Genomic DNA, 12,582 nt, shown 5'->3' on the forward strand with positions numbered 1-12,582 from the left:
ACATTGCTAGATAGAAGACAATCTTGGTCAAAAGCAAGAGTTTAAATTCACTTAGGTCTTTGCTTTTACATCTGAAAATAGATTTCCACCTAATTTAGACTTTCATTTCAACTGGGACATTGTCATCCTTGCGTTCATCAGGAATTAAAATCTTGAGGGTGAGGTTCTAATAAATTCATTTAAAAGCTGCCTTGAATTCATTGTGAAAGAAGTCTGGCTATAAATAATAAACCAGTCTCGTAGTCGACACAGGCTTAATTAAGAACAATGTTGGCAGCTGGGCATGTTCCTTATTTTCTGTTTCCACAGGAGTCAGAGAAAAGGAATCATTTAACATTATGTTAGGAAATGACTTCCTGTTGTTTTTAGAAAAAGCATTACAACATATTAGATACTAGCCTATGATAGATCTTGCTTTTCTTGATACCCTTTTCACGGGAAACACTTGTGTGTTTCAAAGGGTTCTTTTGGGATACATATGCTTTAAATATGGGTTTAATTAATTTTGACTTTCTAAGCTTGAATAATCTATACTGTAATTGGGTAGGAACTCTACTAAAAATCTCCATACTTTATTTAACAAGACTTTCAAATTCGTGTTTTAAAGTTGAGAAGGATTTGGTTTAAAGAGTATTAGCTGCCACACAAAGAGTCTCATAAATAACCTTGCATGATCAGAGTGTATCATTAAAATTGTGTCAATTCAGCATCTCTGTTAGGCAACACCTCTACCTAGGAAAAGCAAAATCAGACTCCTAGAGTTAATATGCATAATAAAGAACTTTCGTTACCCCTGTGATTGGTTGCAAGTGTCTGGAGGGTCACAAAAACCCCCATTTGTCTTATTTTTCTATAATTAAACTTTCTATTATTCAACTGACACTTAAAAATGAATAGACAGTATTTATGAATTGAATTTATCTTCCTCAATACATTTAAATGCTAAATTTAAATGCTAGTATCATAATAACAATTTTGTATTCTTTTTATTGCAAATCCCTCCCCACCCCTCCCTCCCCACCTCTTTCTTTGGCTGATGTTCAAGTAAACAGATTCTTGTGATTTAGCCTTGGAAACTGGCCACCATTTTAAATACCATTACCATGGGAAAATGAAGAAACTTTGCAATGTAATGTCTGCATTAAAGAATGCCTCTATTTGTTATAGAGGATCATGGACCCCATGATAGTTCAGATTTCTTAGTGAGGTATCAAAATGAGCTCAGTTTAAGACCATTTTACCCAGGGGTGAAAATTTCCCAATACTTGAATATTTTCCTGATTAGAATGGTGGTGATATTAATGAATTCAATTCATTGATATTGCATAACAAAGTTTGTCAATATTTGCAGTATCTGCATAACTCAATATTTTCCAAATGATCAATATTATAAAATTATGCACAGGTAAAAGACTCATTTAAAGTGTGAAACAATATTTTTAATGTTACAGAGTAAAAGCTCATTGATGTTTTTTCAGATTCTACATTGCAACTAACTTTAAACAAATTACCATTTCTTGTGTTTTTGTATAGTTATCAAAGAAGGATATCCAGGGGTGCCTGGCTGGCTCTGTCCGTAGAGCGTGCGACTCTTGATCTCTGGGTGGTGAGTTCGAGCCCCATGTTGGGCATAGAGATTACTTTAAAAAAATAAAGAAAAGAGAAGAATATCTATGGTTATCTGAAACATCTATCATACTCCTTTTTCCAACTATATCTGTGTGAGGCCAGATTTTCCCCATAGACTTCAGACTTCAGCCAAAACAATGTATTGACAGAAGCAGCTAGGAGAAACCAGTTGTTTTCTATCAAGCCAGATACTTACAAAACTGTAAAACAATGCCACTCTTACTGTTTTGTTGTTGTTTGGAGAACATGGTTATTGTTAATAAAAATATTTTTTTTATGTTAACATGTATTGAGTTTATTATCTCTCAATGAATGAATAAATATTTAAAAAATATTTTACATGTTAATATCTTATATGGTAACATTTGAAAGATACAACCCACGTAAGCTCTTTGGCATCTTCAATCATTTTTAAGAGTGTAAAGAGGTCTCTGAGATTAAAAACACTTGCGAACCTCTGTACTAAGGAGAACATCTGTACTAAGGAGAACATCTGTACTAAGGAGAACCTCTGTACTAAAGAGAACCTCTGTACTAAGGAGAGCCTCCATACTAAGGAGACCCTCTGTACTAAGGAGAACCTCTGTACTAAAGAGAGCCTCCGTACTAAGGAGAGCCTCCGTACTAAGGAGAACCTCCATACTAAGGAGAACCTCTGTACTCAAGGAGAACCTCTGTACTAAAGAGAACATCTGTACTAAGGAGAGCCTCTCACGGAGAACTCTGTACTGGTGTAGTAACCACCTCCTGCTAACCAGGTTTGTTTAGCCTAATTTTATACATGACTGGAGTAAGTTGAAGTTCTCTAAAATGTCCAGATGATCAGGATCCTTGCAGAATGTATTATGACAAAGAGCAGGAGAGTTATCTTTACCCTGAGGCAGGACAGTGTGTTTGCTCTTTCTTTGTTAGGGTAAACTGCTTTCCACACTTGCTACAGGTTACTATTGATATGAAGCATTCACCAAACTCTGAGGCACATACTGAGTGACAAAGTCTGCTGATTGTCCCTGTTCAGACACAGTGTTTAACATAGCAGCTTTGGGCTCTCACCTAGTGAAGAGTATGGCAGCTCACCATTGTCTGCCACTATCCATCTCATTAGTCTAGAGGTCAGAGAGGTGAATTGAGGGAGGATATGATGAGGCTCCATGCCCTTGCATCCTTCAGGTTTTTCCATGGTGGTGATAATCTCCGATGCCCCGAGGAATTCGATATTACTTCTGATTTACTGTCCTTCAGTTTCAGAGGCTTTCACTTTGTTCTTCCTACCAGCATGGCCCTCGCTCTCTAAATAGGGGAACAGTGTGAAGGTTCTGTGAGCTGCAAGTCCATGGTTTCACTGGACCCTCTGTGAGATAGACTTGGGCCATTGATTGTCTACATTATAACCATTTATTCTTTTCTTAGATGTATCTCCTTTTGATCTGAAGATCTTCGGAAAGATCTTCAGAAAGATATGTTGGAAAGGAAGAGATATTGTCCCACTGCCTACCTCACCCCACCTCAAATTCAACAATGACGTAGGGAAAGGATAATTACAATAAACTCTCATTCAGAAAGGGGAGGCACATAGTAGCCAATGGTCCATGACAGCTCTGAAATCCCCCCGGGAAGATGTCTGCAGACCCTCTCGGGGTGAGGAGTGTTTCTTGATTAGGCCCTGCTTCTGCTCTTCAGGGTGGCTTCCCCAGGGAGCACTGTCCTGAATGTCTCTTGGCTCTGCCCTCTGAGACATACTTTCTTTCCTATCCTACTTGCCACTTCTAAGGAGGGCAGTGGAAAATATGCCATTTAAGCAATGTTTTCCATCTGATTTAAGAATGTTAGGTCCCAGAGACCTTTTTTTGCATTTTGAGCAACCTCATTCACTTTTAGTTCAGGCTGGTGGCACGTTACCCAGTGTAACTCCCTTAAAAATACTGTAGCCTTCTGATGAATATGATTCAAGATGCCTCCATTCAGTAAAAGCCATATTCATAATTATTTTTGAGATGTGCCTCTGAATGCTTATTTAGTGTTATTTAAAGATTAAGTATCTACGGGACAATATCCTTAAGATTCGTACAAGTCATTTTGTCTGGGTGAGGGGTTCTACTTGGCACTGTCTTAACTCTTTCAGTGTTTTTTTTTTTTTTTAGATTTTATTTAAATTCAGGTTAGTTAACATAGTTGTTACTTTGAGGGGCAGAATTTAGTGATTCATCAGTTGCATATCTTCCAGTGGTTTTACTAAAGGGTCTTAGACTCACAACCCTCATTTGAGCTTTACGATCAGGCCTTCTTTTATTGAGAGAATCTTTACGAGCTGGGGAGGCTAGAGATGAGAAACTTATTTTATTTTGCAACTCAGTGACTTCTGACCTCTCCATAGTTCCTTGACATTGTTCTTGCAACCAGGCCAGTTTTTTCGTTAGCTTGTCTCTTTCTTGCGATACTTTATCTTACACACCTAGGAATGACCAGCTGACACTTGGAGCATTTTGCCCTGGAAATCATCTTGCTCAAATCTAGAGGTTTTTCCCATTTTTCAAATTGCCATAAGCAACAGTTTTACCCATTGCTTTTCCAACACACAGCATGGGTTTCCATTTTCCCAGGCTGTTATGGGAGTTCCCTACTGCTTTTTTCTATCTTCTTCCTGCTCTCCAGCCTCTAAAGCCCATGTCACATAGTTTAGGTTTGTGTGATGGCAGCTCTGCCCTTCTGTGACCAATTTCTGAATCGGTTATCTGTCGCCACACCGGCGCTGCATGATCAATAACCATCAAACCCCAGTGACATACTTCAGTGAACGTGTATTTTTGCTTCCTGCTCTGTAGGTCGGCTGGCTCTGCTGCTCAAAGTTGGGTTCATCAGGGCTCAAGTATCAAAGGTCAGCTGTGAGTCAGGCAGGTGACTTTGTTGGGAGATTTTTGAGGGCAAGTGTGATACTGTGATTTATAAGAAGAAATATATATTTGGTCTTTGTCCTCAATTCTGACCCAGAGCTTTAAAAACCCTTGGAATTTTCTAAGCGTTGAGAGGCAGGTGTTTTTTGTTATGTTAATGAGGTGACTTCTGGAGCTCACCTAAGCTTGGGGGCTGGTTGCCAGGGAAACCAACTGTGTGGTTAGGGGGCTGGAACGTTCTGTCCCCTTCCCCCGATCTGGGGAGGAGAGAGGGGCCGGAGATTAACTTCAATCACCAACTGGCAATGATCGAATCAATTGTGCCTGGGTGATGAAGCCTCCACAAAACCCAAAAGGACCGGCTTGGAGCGCTTCTGGGTTGGTGAGCACGTGGAGGGGCGGGGGCAGCGGCATATTCTGAGAGTGTGCAAACTGCGCCATTTCCCTATGCATCTCTTCCCTCTGGCTGCTCCTGAGTTAGATCCTTTTATAACGAACCGAAGCGGTTCGTTATAAACGAACCTAGTGAGTAGTAAAATGTTTCTCTGAGTTCTGTGAGCTGCTTTAGCAAGCTCCAAGGAGGGAGTCAGTGGAACCTGCTGTCAGAAGCACAGGTGACCACCTGAGCTTGTGATGGGTGTCTGAGGTGGAAGGGGGCAATCGTGTAGGATTGAACCATTAACTTGCACTAGTGTCCGAATGGAGTTAAATAGGACATGCAGCTGGTCTTACTGACTGGTGGTGGCAGACTCCCTCCCCACAGCCTTGAACTTGGTGACTAGAATTGTAATTGGTGATCAGAATCTTTGCAAGAAACATCCCTTATTTATCTTTGTATGTACTCCTTCTTCTCACATTGTGTCTACACAAAAAATGAAAGTGTATCTTGGAATATTTTTATTTTCTTTTCTCCTATGTTGTTCAGAATTCTTGTCCTTCCTGATTGGCCTGGAGCTTCTTTCTGTCTGGGGGAGAAGGAATATTCGACTTCTGATATCGAACGGAGATTTCTAAATTCTTTTGTGTCTCTTTTAAAATTGCGAATTGCCAGGCTCCCAGAGTACTGTATAGTACAAGGGGGAGAAGGAATATTCGACTTCTGATATCGAACGGAGATTTCTAAATTCTTTTGTGTCTCTTTTAAAATTGCGAATTGCCAGGCTCCCAGAGTTACTGTATAGTACAAAGGAGAAACAGGACCCAGCATGGCCACTGGTCTTGCTTTGCCATGATAATGGTGACATCAAAGGTCAGAGGATTATGGAAGGAGGGAAGAGAGAAAATGAAGGGAGTGGGTAGATGTGTGGGGTTTTATTTGTTAGATAAATTGAAGAGAATACCAGTGACCTCCCTGTCTGAAAGAGGAGAGTCTCACGGGCTGCTCCGGCATCCAACTTTGAAGGGCCCTATCAGCTCAGTATCACTGTAGTGAGAGGCAGAGGAACATCCTTAGCCTTAGCTTTCCTGAGCTTCCCTTGGTCTATAGAGGGCAAGGATAGGACCCACTGGTGCTAGGGGGTGCTGGGGATTTGGCTAGAGGGAGTTACTGCCGCAGGTGCAAGGTGGCTCTTTGGCACACCTGCAGGGCAGGTGGTCCTGGCTGGAGCTGAATGGAAGTCACATCTGGACCTCTAGGAGGTCTGTCGTGCTAGGGGAGCATGGAGATGAGATAGGATCATGAAAAGAAGGGGGTCCTGGCTTTCTGGGAGCAGGGCCTGACTCTCTGAACCAAGACAATGACTGTGAGTTTGTCAGTTGCTAACTGTGGCATTGTGCCCAGTAGGCCTTCTGGCCGCTGCACAGAAGACAAACTCCTTGGAGGCCAGAGGAAGTAAAGGACACCGTGCCTTAGGACCCTGATCCTCCCCTTCTGTCCCAAGGCTCTGTGGGCCATACGTCTTCGTGAGGCTGCCTTGGAGAAGAAAGGGGGTGATGGTGTGAAAGACAAAGCAATCTAAGTGGCCAGTTTTTCCTAGAGAGACCAACATTTACTTAAAGGAGATATTTCAAACCATGATTCCTGGGGCGCCGGGGTGACTCAGTTGGTTAAGTGTCTGCCTTCGGCTCAGGTCATGATCCCAGGGTCCTGGGATTGAGCCCTATGTTGGGCTCCCTGCTCAGTGGGGAACCTGCTTCTCCCTCTCCCCCTCCCCCTGCTGTGCTCTCTTTCTCTCTCTCTCTCTGTCAAATAAATAAATAAAATCTTAAAAAAAGTAAATAAGCCATTATCCCATTGACCAGGGGAAGGAGAATAAGAAGGAAAGCAATATTGATAGAAATATAATACTGATGCTAATATTTATTGAACACTTATTATGCATGAGGCATGTGCTAAATTTAAATTAGGAGATTAAAGCAGAGAGGTTAAGAAATTTCCCCAAGGTCACACAGTGCTTGCTGAACCAGAATTCGAAATCAGGCCGTTTGAAACCAGAGCCTGTGTTTTTATTTATTTATTTATTTATTTATTTATTTATTTATTTATTTATTCTAAAGATTTTATTTATTTATTTGACAGAGAGAGACACAAGCAGGGGGAGTGGGAGAGGGAGAAGCCTGATGCGGGGCTCAATTCCAGGACCCTGGGATCACGACCTGGGCCAAAGGCAGATGCTTAACGACTGAGCCACCCAGCCCCCGAGGCTGTGTTTTTAGACATCTCCTTTGCAAATTCAAACTGTAGAATGAGATACATTTGCAATTCCATTTCGTAAATGGTAAAAAGTACTTTCTGGATAAATACGTGTTTTGGTAAATCAGATTAATAAAGATTACACTCTACATACCAGCCTTTGTTTCTTGACACAACGCTGTTTCTGCGACTCCTTCACCTTGAGACACAGGTCAGCAGAGGGCTGCTCAGGATTGCCCAGAGGCCTCCTGGGGGGCAGGCAGGAGGGAAGGTCTGGGCCTGTAGGATCCAAGGCCTCCTCTGCTCACAGGGTGGCTTCTGAGGTTACTAGAAACAAGGGGAAGAATATTCTCATTTGTTTTTGGCTGAATGGGAGAATGCAAATATTGGCTACTTTGTTAGCTTTACTTACAGAAGGATGTTTAAATTCATTTCTTGGGGCTGAATTGTGAAAATTCCAAACAAACACATGACCAAACACATGACCAAACACATCCTTCTTCCCTTGACAAAAGGGAAAGAAGTGAGTCTATATTTTACTATTTAGAGACATTTACGTCAGTGTTGAACACGCACTGCTGATTTATGGGGGGGAAATTGTACCCAAGAGGCAGACGGCACATGGTTAGGTTTTTGTCACATTCAAGGGAGCTGGGCCCCACCCTCCCAGATCATGTACTCTAAGCTGTTTACCTTGATTTCCTCCACCTTCATCACCACCCTGGAAAGAAGAGGAATTTCTCTGAACCCTCCACACTCCCAGTTCTCAGGTCACATCTGTCCCCTGAGCACTCACCGTCCTGCATGTGGATTCTTGCCCATAGATTAAAACTCATAATCCAGCATTTAAAAATGAGAGAAAATGGAGGATGTAGATTTATTTTTCTACAAAAATTGCCACCACAGGAAAAAATATATATTGCTTAAGATTCATTCTAAATTCAATTTATACTTTGCTTAAAGGACCAAATTCTTCACTGACTTAAAAATATATATTAAAGTATCATGACAAAGAAACTCAAAGATCCAAGTCAGATTGTATTCCCTGAGTATCTAGTAAACTATAATATTTATCGCTGTTACATGGAATGCCTAACATAGATGATATTTTTTATATTTTACTACTGCATTTATATTATTGTTTGCTTTTTGTTGTTTTTTAAAAATTTTATTTAAATTCTATCGGTTAACATACACTGCAGTATTGGCTTCATGCTATGGCATTTATTTATTTATTAATTTATTACTATTATTATTTTTTTGCATGGAGCCAAACACGGAGCTTGAACTCACAACCCTGAGAGCAAGACCTGAGCTGAAATCAAGAGTTGGATGTTCAACCAACTGAGCCACCCAGGCGCCCCCTATTGAATTTATTTTTTAAGAAGTCTAGCAAAGGACTTACTTTAGGAAGTTTTGTATTCTTCAACTGATTTGAAGTTAAAACATAAAAATTCATATAAATAGGCATTCCCCTTTGATTCTCACAGAAACCCAAAGTACCTAACTTTCAAAGATGTACAGAGTTATAAAAATGAGAGTCCTTGAGTGGAGCGTGATGTAGAGTCCAGTGTGTCCTCTCAAAATTATGAAAAGGAGTGATTATGTCTTGAACCCAACTTCCATTTATTTAGCTTTTTTCCCCTTGCTCCATTCTTCCACATTCTCCTCATCCCTCAATATTAATTGCTTCCCATCCCATCAACACCCTAAAAGAATATAATTTAGAAATCAACAATGCATTATTTATTAGTATGAACATTTTGGGTCTGCTTCTGAAAGTTAGAGAATAAAAACCACATTGCCTCTAAATAAAAAACGTAAAAAATGAAGTTGATCAAAGGTGTGAGTGTAAGCTAGACTTTTAAGCCTTCGTTTTAATTGGAGGCATTAAGTTTACTTCGCTTTATTAAGACTTGAATAATCTGGGCATTTGAAGTCCTTTATAAATGAAGGAGTCACATGATCTGGCTAGGACTCCAGATTTAAACTATGTTGCTATTCACCATAGGAACTCAACTGCAGGAAAAAACAAACAAACAAACAAAAAAACAAAAAACAAAGGAAAGAAAGAAAACAACAATTTGGGATCCGAGTCAGAAAAATCTGTGACTGAAGCCAGCACTGTACAGTGACGGGGACAGCAACTGCAAACATTGACTGCCATCTAACCCAACGTCCATTTCTTTTCTTCCTCTCTCAGGGTCTTGCTGGCTGCGTGACTGGGAAAGCCTCATAACCTTTGTGAAATCTCGTTGTAAGTGATTTAAATAATACTCTGTACCCATCTCACCTCGTAAGGTTGTTAGGACTCAAATGAGATAATAGGTAAGTAACATCAACATAAGAGCTAAAATGTATGGAGCACTGATTCTGTATCAGGCATGGTTCTCACCACTTTGCCTGTGTTCCTTCATTTATTTTTGTCAACTCTCCTACGAGGTGGGCGATACTCTTTTATAGACAAGGAAACTAAGGCAAAGAAACTTTAAGTATCTTGCCCAAGGTTGTATAGTTAGCAAGGATTTGAATGAAATGCACTACTAACATGATGATGATGATGATGATGTGTGTGTGTGTGTGTGTGTAACTTTCAACGGAAAATCCTCAAGTTAAATAGACTGGGAAGTCTAGTGATCTCTTGGATCTTCGTTTAGGAACTTACCACGAATTTGCTTGTTGTTTGATGGTTACTGAAGGAGCAGCTCTTGGGAGTTGGGACGTTCCACAGACTTCCTGTTTCTATCTTGTTATTTGGGCAGCTTCGTGACAGTTCACGAGTGGTTCCTCTCTCTTTCCTCTTGCTGTCAAGTTTCTGCCATTCGCTGCACCTCTGTGCATTACCAACTTGTGGTCAACTAGGGAGTCTAGCCTTTAAGAAAAAGTGCCTTGCACTCTTTGCAATGTCCAAAGCTGTGTGCCCTGGGATCCCATTCAATGAAAGGAAGTCCAGGCTCATTATGAGAACTTCCTCTCCCATCTTTGCTTTCATGATTACCCTCTCTGTGCCATGGTATTATTATTATTGTCGTTGAAGTTGTTATTTGCCGCTGAGGCTGGAAAACATAACGCCATGCAGTGGAGGTGACCAGAGTTGCTGTGGACCCAGATCCCTGGGCGGTTGAGTTTCCACCCCACCACCTGTATCAGCCCGGAGACTCTGGGCAAGTTATTCAACCTCAGTTTATTCGTCTGTAAAGCTGGGACATTGAGAATTCCTACTTGGTAGCTTTGTTGTGGGGACTAAATAGTTCCCATTATGTAGAGTGCTGAGGTGGAACAGAGTGCTTGTAGCTATAGTAATAATAAACAAATAATACTGCATTATAGGAATAATTCATATACAATAATAATTCCTTATCATCATCATCGTCAGTTTTATGACTTGTCTGTAGACTCTAGAAGCTGAAGGTCCATCTGTTTTTTCACCCTTGAAAAATCACTGTCCTCTACCGCTCATCCTTTGGTTTTCTATCAAGGTAACTTTTCCGATAAACGCCTTTCATCATTCTTTTCTCTTGTTCACCGCATGGACTGACCTCACAGTGAATGGACAATAAACTCAAACTCCTTTGATTGCCAATCAAGGCTCTCCACAGCCTGGCCTCCCTATGGGCTCCAAGCCTTCATTTTACAGGAAAGGTGCAATCACTTACATCGGATGGTTTCTCAGTCCAGTGTCAGGGACAGCAGCACCATCTACTGGACAGTTTTTGTTCTAAATGAAACGGAGCATCAACCAGTCTAAATTTTTGGGAACTTAAAATATCATTAGATACCGTGTAAGGCAGTGGTTCCTTACCCGAGCCGCACATCTGAATCAGTTTGAGAGCCGTGATGTCAATTCCTGGGCTCTACCCCAGGCCCACCTGGGAATCAAGTTGGCAGTTAGTGGTAGAATCTATGTAGAGGGGCGCCTGGGTGGCGCAGTCGTTGGGCGTCTGCCTTCGGCTCAGGTAATGATCCCAGGGGCCTGGGATCGAGCCTGGGATCGAGCCCCGCATCGGGCTCCCTGCTCTGCGGGAAGCCTGCCTCTCCCTCCCCCACTCCCCCCGCTTATGTTCCGTCTCTCGTTGTGTCTCTCTCTGTCAAATAAATAAATAAAATCTTAAAAAAAAAAAAAAGAATCTATGTAGAATTCTTCCTCTGAAGCAGTTCTTTGGCTATTCCTGGCCTCCCCATGTAGCACCTTGTGGTAAAATGTCTCCTTCCTCTCTACCCTTTAGCAAAATGGCTTTCTCTATGTTTCCTTCCTTTTCAGAAATCTATACAGTTGGAAAGTACTAGGTTAAAATAAGCAGTTTGAAAAAAAGTTCTCAATTTTATGTATTTATTTTTAAATATTTTATTTATTTATTTGTCAGAGAGAGAAAGAGCACAAGCAGGGGGAGTGGCAGGCAGAGGGAGAAGCAGGCTCCCTGCTGAGCAAGGAGCCCAATGCGGGGCTCGATCCCAGGACTCTGGGATCACGACCTGAGCTGAAGGCAGACGCTTAACGGACTGAGCCACCCAGGCGTCCCAAAAGTTCTCAATTCTAAATGACAAAGTTTGAAATTAATTTACAGAATTTGAAATACATGATCATGATCACAGCATCAATCAATACAGAAGTGTATGAAAGTACATTTCTTTCTTTTTCGCTCCTCTCGTGCCCAACAAAACCCTCTATTCCCACAGCCACTGTTAACAGTTGTAACGCATCTCTTAAGATGTTTTGTCTGTGTTGAACAACAATCCATCCTCTTTCAAAAATACCTTTAATGAGATGTCATTGGCATATATATTTAAAAAGCACAATTTGATAGGTTTTGACAAATGCCCACACCTGTGACACGATGACCACATGAACTATCTCCCATCCCCCAACATTTAAAACCAGGAACACCAACTTGGGACGTCTGGCTCTACAAGGATGGAACATATTTCACCTGTTTCAGTGCTTTTAAGAACAAGACATGCAGAATATTTCCAAATCCAAATTCCATTTCTCACACTTGTTGAGTGTGTATTTTCTGCGTGCACTCTGCATTCTATGGGGTTTAACACGAGGAAAGTTGCTTGGAAACACCCAGCCACTGGTGGACAGTTGGGATTTAAGAGGTTGTCCTGCACCCTGACCACACCTGAGACATCAGCATTTTTTTTTTTTAAGCAAATGTGGCTATTGGTGCTAGCTTTTGGTTTATTCATTTATTCTAAGATCCGATTTCAGAGAAGAATAGATATAAGACCATGGACAGGCCATGGAGATGTCATGGATAGTAACTATTGTTTCATTTTGAAAATCTTTGAAATCATGATTCTAGAATGCAGAGAGCTTAGATGAGAATAGTAGCGACAATGGAATCCAGCTGTATGTTTATGCATCACTTCCTAGTTCTTCAAGACCTCTCACATGATCTTATTTGACCCTCAAGATAGCTTTCAAGT

At 41.1% G+C, this 12,582-nt stretch overlaps 1 long non-coding RNA gene across 1 annotated transcript; it reads right to left on the reverse strand.

Annotated features, from left to right (window-relative positions):
* Positions 1 to 1,491: 1,491 nt before the first annotated feature.
* Positions 1,492 to 11,069, reverse strand: LOC113931756. Its single transcript, XR_003522857.1, has 3 exons — positions 10,955 to 11,069; positions 7,307 to 7,479; positions 1,492 to 1,640 (listed from the first exon to the last, which is right to left on the reverse strand). It is a non-coding gene; the product is annotated as an uncharacterized LOC113931756 (long non-coding RNA).
* Between the last annotated feature and the right edge of the window lie 1,513 nt (positions 11,070 to 12,582).

Source organism: Zalophus californianus, chromosome 10 (assembly GCF_009762305.2).
Source record: "Zalophus californianus isolate mZalCal1 chromosome 10, mZalCal1.pri.v2, whole genome shotgun sequence".
Taxonomy (NCBI): Eukaryota; Metazoa; Chordata; class Mammalia; order Carnivora; family Otariidae; genus Zalophus; species Zalophus californianus.